The following is an 8,745-nucleotide window of genomic DNA, read 5'->3' on the forward strand; positions in this document are numbered from 1 at the left end:
ACTGTAGACCTATCAATTTTCAATAAAGTTATCACGCCTTATAATTCAAGGAAAAGTATTCTCTGGCCATGAAAATATTATCCTATCCTTATGATAAATTTAGTTTCTAAATTAAGAGCTTGTAGCTATAGATCAGACATCTCAGTGACTCGTAATGTGAGTGGGGTGGAGTCCAAGCCAATCGTCAGTATATGGGTTTTTAATAATTAAGCTAGTAATACATCAAACTACAAATCACACAGAGTAAATATGCGTACGACAATACAAACAGTAAGCTTTATACAATACATAACGAATCCAAATAAAAGAGAGAAGAAGAGAGAGAGAGAGAGAGAAAATAGAGTGAGATCACATAAGGAGCTCAGGTATGAAAATCATAGTCAGTAACTTTTGGAAGCCAACAACAAATCAGATCATAACAACACTTTAAACCAGCATTTAAATCTCCATAGAAAAGTGATACTTGCAGAGTGTCCAATGTGAGCTTTGCGCGGTGTTCCTTTTGAAAACAGCGGGCGTGTGCCGGAGGCCATGTGACGCGCGTGCACGCTGCGCTGGCTCTTGGCGTGAGCGTGGAGCACGTGGTCCTTTGTTCTGTCCTCGCGCGGTATTTGAAAGGTTCAACAAACATTGTTCCAGAATTCGTCTTCCTTGCGTGGAGAGGCGAATAGTTGAATAAACTTAGTAAAGAAAATAAAAGAAAAACGAAAGCTTCTAAAGGAGCCATTAAAATGGCTTTTTCTCTCAGCCCCTGTGCTGAGGGGGGGGGCTGAAATGAGCGCGGCACGAGGCCGCGCAGAGGGTCGCACAGGAGAGCAGCGTGTCCGAGAACCAAGAACGAGAAGAAGAGGAAGAAGAGCGAGGCGGACCTTGTTCGGTCGTTCTTATGGCTTGAAATGGTTCACGCCCCCTTTTTCGCGTAAACAGCCAATGAAAGTCCGCGATCTGAAACGGAGGGAAAAGTTCCTTTGTCTCTGAAAAGACAACCCCCCCCCGATGATCTAGGGCCTGTCCGATTCCATCAGGGATATTTCTAGCAAGTTTGTACTTCAGATTACATACATTTCCTTACTTTGTTCTAGATAAATGGGTCTGTCACAGCATGACGATTAGAACAAGAGTAAACATAATATATATATGATCAAAGATCTAATTTTTAGATCGAATTACACATTTAAAGATTTGCTTAACACATGATAACACTGCAGATGTTGGGAAACATCTAAATGTACCAAAAGGGAATACGTAATACATTTATAAAACATAAAAACAGAAAGTTAATGAATACATTCCATAGAATGCATTGTTCAAAAGAAGCCAGTGATTTGGCTTCTCTCCTGTCCTGTGTGGTCGTAAACTTTTACAACCTGCAAAAGTGGGGGTTGCAGAAACATGGCTCTCTTTGAGAAGGTTAAAGTGAGGAGAGACATTTCCTAAAGTATGAGCTTGCAACTTATACTCTTCACATAACAAGGATTAACCATTTTATGCAATCCATAAACATAATTAAAATACATATTAATAATAAAATGAAAGTAAGGAACTTATACAAAAGGTTTCCTTTGTCTCCAGTGTGTTGGAGGAATTTGGGTTGGGGGTTTTCGTTTCTTCTTTGAAGCTCGCATGGGCATCGTAAATAATTTAAGTCCAGCCAGGCTGGCGCCAGGCCAGGCACTTGGTGTAAAAAGAGTTTCATTTGGAAAATCTGAATTAAACACATGAATCGATGATCTGCATATCCGTTACAAACTATTAAAACTTTATCTGCAGCCAGAACTAACTCGGATGTAAAAATCACCGAACTCTTTAATTAAGTCTGTATGGTGCCCTGGTGGCCTGTAACCACAAACATCACAGGGGATTTATCATTAACATTTGTTTCTCTGGATAATATTATATGAAGCATCTTTACTTCAAACGAGTTATACTTGAAGCCTGCCCTCTGAGAAATTCTGAAAACGTTGTTATAAATTGAAGCAACACCTCCCCCTTTGCCTTTTAGATGTGGCTCATGTTTATAACAGTAATCTTGGGGGGTGGACTCATAGGAGTGGAGTCCCCAGGCATAGGATGGACGATGCCAGACCAAGGCAGAGCCGAAGGGACGAGGGAGCCAGGCGGAGCTTGAGGACTGCCGGGCCACGGCGGACAGGAGGGCGCTAGAAGCCATGGTTGAGCCGACGAGTCAACGGGCCGAGGCGGAAACCAGGCCTCGGAGGCTGATGGTGGAGGTGTTGGAGACTCCAGCCATGCTGCAGGATGGCAGACCCATGGAGCTCACAGGAGGAGGAGGCAGGAGCGGGTGGGAGGCAAGCATTTCGGAGGAGCAGCCACAGGAGAGCAGGAAAAGCAGGAAGGCACTGAAGTAAGCTCTGGGGCTGGAGTCCACCCTGGGCTTAACTAGGGAACAGGAGCCCACCCTGTGCTTAACTGGAGAACTGGCACTGGTGAATAGAAAGCCCCCTCAGGGCTGGACAAGGAAAACAAGGACGAAGGAAGGCTGGACGGGACCAGCAGAGACGTCGGAGATAGGAGAGGAGAGGGGACAGTAAAACTTCCAGTACCAAGTCACAGTCTATAAGATCCTCCACCTCATTTTTACCCATTTGGCACTCCATATTTTGCTCACCCTCATCTGCGTTGCAGGGGGTGGAACTTCACTCCACACTCACAAAGTCCCTTCTTGTCCTCCACTGTGAATTTAATACCAAGCTATGTTGACAAATATCTGAGATACAAAATAATGAATTTAAATTCAAAGGAGAGGATCAACAAAATCAAGCATTTTCTTTAAAAGAGGACTGTTTTAACGACAGTTTTAAGGCAATTGTATTATCTTGCTTTAATTTTCTGTAACTGGATTAAATATTTTAGCGATAATACATGGAATATCAGAGATTTTGTCAAACGTGTTGCTAATTTTTGCTCATATTTTTGTTGGTTTCCCACAAAAAAAGTTATGTCACTTTCTTCTTATTATTTTTTTGTGTGTGTAACTAAAGGGAGATTACAAAAGACTACCTGGATTAAAGGGTTAGTTCACACAAAAATGAAAATTATGTCATTAATGACTCACCCTCATGTCGTTCCAAACCTGTAAGACCTCTGTTCATCCTTGGAACACTGTTTAAGATATTTTAGAATAAGTCTGAGAGCTTGTATTTACAGTATAGTGTCCATGTCCGGAAAGGTAATAAAAACATCATCAAAGTAGTCCATGTGACATCAGAGGGTCCGAGAGAATTTGTTGAAACATCGAAAATACATTTTGGTCCAAAAATAACAAAAATTACAACTTTATTCAGCATTGTCTTCTTTTCCGGGTCTGTTGTGAGTCCATTCACGACACTGCTGATGTACTGTATGACCGTGCTAACTTATTTTCTGGTGCACCCAAGTCGGAATGTTTATTTTTTTTTTTGACAAATTCTAATTGACCCTCTAATGTCACATTTATTTATGTATTAAAGGGGTCATATGACATTGGTAAAAAATGTGACCCATCATGGAAACCAGTGACACAAGTCGGCAGCACAACTTCCCTCCGAAGGAAGCGTGGCTACTTAATATGCAGCGCTCTGGCCAGCTCTAGCTGATATCAAAATTCAATGAAGATGGACACAGCAAAGATGATCGCAGACGAGCTGAACCGTGGCCGTTACACCAAAAATGTTTTGAAGTTCTTCTTTGACAAGCCGGATGCTTATGAACAAGCGCTCACTGATTCTGAAGATGATCTAAGCGACGATGAACGCGGAATAATAAGACTGTATAATATCCCTAATCTACAACTGAGCGAAGATGAAGACGAGGAAGAATGTATTGGACTGGTGTCAGACGAGTTGGACCGTAAGATATCAGAGGTTATATCGATAGTAACATTTGATGGGGATAAAGACAGACAAAATGGAGAAAATCCGTAACTTTGACTGTAAATGCTACACTAGGAGAAAAGAGAACTCTCTGCATGGGAGACAGTCCTGTAGCCCGAAGCTTTCTCCAGACTTATGTACAACATACGGCTGGATTCTTTAGCTGCGGAAAAAGAGTGGCAGGACATGCAAATTATTGGACATTTAGAGGCAAACAGACGCACAGTGCAAACTTCGGAGATGGTTACATCCACAAAGAAGACCCTGACGAAGAGAACGTTTGCCCGAACGACTTATTTCATTGGAGGCATCGAGATCTGCAAGAATACTTTTCTGTTCCTTATGGGGTGAGTTTCCATAAACATCAAAGTTTGTAGTTTTGTGTTCAATCAATCAATCAATCAATCACCTTTATTTATATAGTGCTTTAAACAAAATACATTGCGCCAAAGCACTGAACAACATTCATTTGGAAAACAGTGTCTCAATAATGCAAAATGATAGTTAAAGGCAGTTCATCATTGAATTCAGTTATGTCATCTCTGTTCAGTTGAAATAGTGTCTGTTTTAATTTGCAATCAAGTCAATGATATCGCTGTAGATGAAGTGACCCCAACTAAGCAAGCCAGAGGCGACAGCGGCAAGGAACCGAAACTCCATCGGTGACAGAATGGAGAAAAAAACCTTGGGAGAAACCAGGCTCAGTTGGGGGGCCAGTTCTCCTCTGACCAGACGGAACCAGTAGTTCAATTCCAGGCTGCAGCAAAGTCAGATTGTGCAGAAGAATCATCTGTTTCCTGTGGTCTTGTCCTGGTGCTCCTCTGAGACAAGGTCTTTACAGGGGATCTGTATCTGGGGCTCTAGTTGTCCTGGTCTCCACTGTCTTTCAGGGCAGTAGAGGTCCTTTCTAGGTGCTGATCCACCATCTGGTCTGGATACGTACTGGATCCGGGTGACTGCAGTGACCCTCTGATCTGGACACAGACTGGATCTGGTGGCCACGGTGACCTCGGAACAAGAGAGAAACAGACAAATATTAGCGTAGATGCCATTCTTCTAATGATGTAGAAAGTACGGTGTTATGTGAAGTGTTCCGGTTCCAGTTTACCTAATTAATGCAGCCTAAAAATCCTTTAACGGATTTGGATATTAAAAGCATATTAGTATGTTATGTGTATGCCAGGTTAAAGAGATGGGTCTTTATTCTAGATTTAAACTGCAAGAGTGTGTCTGCCTCCCGAACAATGTTAGGTAGGTTATTCCAGAGTTTAGGCGCCAAATAGGAAAAGGATCTGCCGCCCGCAGTTGATTTTGATATTCTAGGTATTATCAAATTGCCTGAGTTTTGAGAACGTAGCGGACGTAGAGGAGTATAATGTAAAAGGAGCTCATTCAAATACTGAGGTGCTAAACCAATCAGGGCTTTATAAGTAATAAGCAATATTTTAAAATCTATACGATGTTTGATAGGGAGCCAGTGCAGTGTGGACAGGACCGGGCTAATATGGTCATACTTCCTGGTTCTAGTAAGAACTCTTGCTGCTGCATTTTGGACTAGCTGTAGTTTGTTTACCAAGCGTGCAGAACAACCACCCAATAAAGCATTACAATAGTCTAACCTTGAAGTCATAAATGCATGGATTAACATTTCTGCATTTGACATTGAGAGCATAGGCCGTAATTTAGATATATTTTTGAGATGGAAAAATGCAGTTTTACAAATGCTAGAAACGTGGCTTTCTAAGGAAAGATTGCGATCAAGTAACACACCTAGGTTCCTAACTGATGACGAAGAATTGACAGAGCAACCATCAAGTCTTAGACAGTGTTCTAGGTTATTACAAGTAGAGTTTTTAGGCCCTATGATTAACACCTCTGTTTTTTCTGAATTTAGCAGTAAGAAATTACTCGTCATCCAATTTTTTATATCGACTATGCATTCCATTAGTTTTTCAAATTGGTGTGTTTCACCGGGCTGCGAGGAAATATAGAGCTGCGTATCATCAGCATAACAGTGAAAGCTAACACCATGTTTCCTGATGATATCTCCCAAGGGTAACATATAAAGCGTGAAGAGTAGCGGCCCTAGAACTGAGCCTTGAGGTACTCCATACTGCACTTGTGATCGATATGATACATCTTCATTCACTGCTACGAACTGATGGCGGTCATATAAGTACGATTTAAACCATGCTAATGCACTTCCACTGATGCCAACAAAGTGTTCAAGTCTATGCAAAAGAATGTTGTGGTCAATTGTGTCAAAAGCAGCACTAAGATCCAATAAAACTAATAGAGAGATACACCCACGATCAGATGATAAGAGCAGATCATTTGTAACTCTAAGGAGAGCAGTTTCAGTACTATGATACGGTCTAAATCCTGACTGGAAATCCTCACATATACCATTTTTCTCTAAGAAGGAATATAATTGTGAGGATACCACCTTTTCTAGTATCTTGGACAGAAAAGGGAGATTCGAGATTGGTCTATAATTAACTAGTTCTCTGGGGTCAAGTTGTGGCTTTTTTATGAGAGGCTTAATAACAGCCAGTTTGAAGGTTTTGGGGACATATCCTAATGACAATGAGGAATTAATAATAGTCAGAAGAGGACCTATGACTTCTGGAAGCACCTCTTTTAAGAGCTTAGATGGTATAGGGTCTAACATACATGTTGTAAGTTTAGATGATTTAACAAGTTTATACAATTCTTCCTCTCCTATAGTAGAGAATGAGTGGAACTGTTCCTCAGGGGGTCTATAGTGCACTGTCTGATGCGAAACTGTAGCTGACGGCTGAATGGTTGCAATTTTATCTCTAATAGTATCGATTTTAGAAGTAAAGTAGTTCATAAAGTCATTACTGCTGTGGTGTTGGGAAATGTCAACACTTGTTGAGGCTTTATTTTTCGTTAATTTAGCCACTGTATTGAATAAATACCTGGGGTTATGTTTGTTTTCTTTTAAAAGAGAAGAAAAGTAATCAGATCTAGCAGTTTTTAATGCTTTTCTGTAGGATATGCTACTTTCCCGCCAAGCAATACGAAATACCTCTAGTTTTGTTTTCCTCCAGCTGCGCTCCATTTTTCGGGCTGCTCTCTTTAGGGTGCGAGTATGCTCATTATACCATGGTGTCAAACTGTTTTCCTTAACCTTTCTTAAGCGTAATGGAGCAACTGTATTTAAAGTGCTAGAAAAGAGAGAGTCCATAGTTTCTGTTACATCATCAAGTTGTTCTGAGGTTTTGGATATGCTAAGGAATTCGGATACATCAGGAAGATAACTTAAAAAGCAGTCTTTTGTGTTAGAAGTGATGGTTCTTCGATACTTGTAACAAGAAGTAGAATCTACAATTTTGGCTATATGAAGTTTACACAGAACTAAATAATGATCTGAGATATCATCACTTGGCTGAATAATTTCAACACTATCAACATCAATTCCATGTGACAGTATTAAATCTAGAGTATGATTTCGACAATGAGTAGGTCCTGAAACATGTTGTCTAACACCAATAGAGTTCAGAATGTCTATAAATGCTGATCCCAATACATCTTTTTCATTATCGACATGGATATTAAAATCACCAACTATTAAGACTTTATCTGCAGCCAGAACTAACTCGGATGTAAAATCACCAAACTCTTTAATAAAGTCTGTATGGTGCCCTGGTGGCCTGTATACAGTAGCCAGTACAAACATAACAGGGGATTTATCATTAACATTGGTTTCTCTGGATAATGTTATATGAAGCACCATTACTTCAAACGAGTTATACTTGAAGCCTGCCCTCTGAGAAATCCTGAAAACGTTATTATAAATTGAAGCAACTCCTCCCCCTTTGCCTTTTAGACGCGGCTCGTGTTTATAACAATAATCTTGGGGGGTGGACTCATTTAAAATAATGTAATCATCAGGTTTTAGCCAGGTTTCTGTCAAGCAGAGCACATCTATATTATGATCAGTTATCATATTATTTACAAAAAGTGTTTTCGTAGAAATCGATCTGATATTCAATAAGCCAATCTTTATCATTTGTTTATCCATATTGCATTTGTTTTTTATTTGTTGAACCTCAATTAAATTGTTAACCTTAACTTGGTTTGGACGTTTTTTGTATTTTCTAGTTCGTGGAACAGACACAGTCTCTATAGTGTGATATCTAGGTGAAAGAGTCTCTATGTGCTGAGAATTAACTGACCTCTGTGTTCATTCTAAGAACACGTACACGTTATCTCATGTTTAGTCCTTTAAACCTTCCCATATCTACCTATTGTTATTAGGTAGCATCGTATCACTTGCCATGGTAATGTTAGCACCTGCTATTAATTTGAATAATGCTTCAATTGATGGAATTGACTGGTGTGAATGACTTCGCCCACTTAAACCTGCCTGTTAGCATTCTTGAATTGAATGTGATGCTAATAATTTTAGCCAGTGGTGGAGGAAGTGCTACTTAATATTCTTAACAAGGATCTACTAACGTAATAGTAAATGTATCAGATTAAATTCCTACTTAAATAAAAGAATAAAGTATCCGTAGCCGTAGCATGTGCGTTATAAGTAAAAAGTAAAAGTATTTATGGAGAGTTTAATGTACAGGATTTTTAACATTTTGACTCAAACCAGGTCTAACCACTAACTAAGGTCTAAACCAGGACTAAACCAGGAAGTACAGATAAAGACTCTAAAATGTAGTGAAGTAAAACTAAAAAGTATTCATCATAAAATTTACTTAAGTAAAGTAAAAGTACCTATCATTTGTACAATACATTCTGATATAGGTGACAAGATGCCTGTTAGCATGATGTTAAACTTTTTTTTCTTTCTTTTTTCCATTTTTCAGCATTGGCAGAGACACCCTGGCTGATA

This window comes from Carassius auratus, unplaced genomic scaffold (genome assembly GCF_003368295.1).
Source record: "Carassius auratus strain Wakin unplaced genomic scaffold, ASM336829v1 scaf_tig00001335, whole genome shotgun sequence".
In the NCBI taxonomy this organism is placed as follows: Eukaryota; Metazoa; Chordata; class Actinopteri; order Cypriniformes; family Cyprinidae; genus Carassius; species Carassius auratus.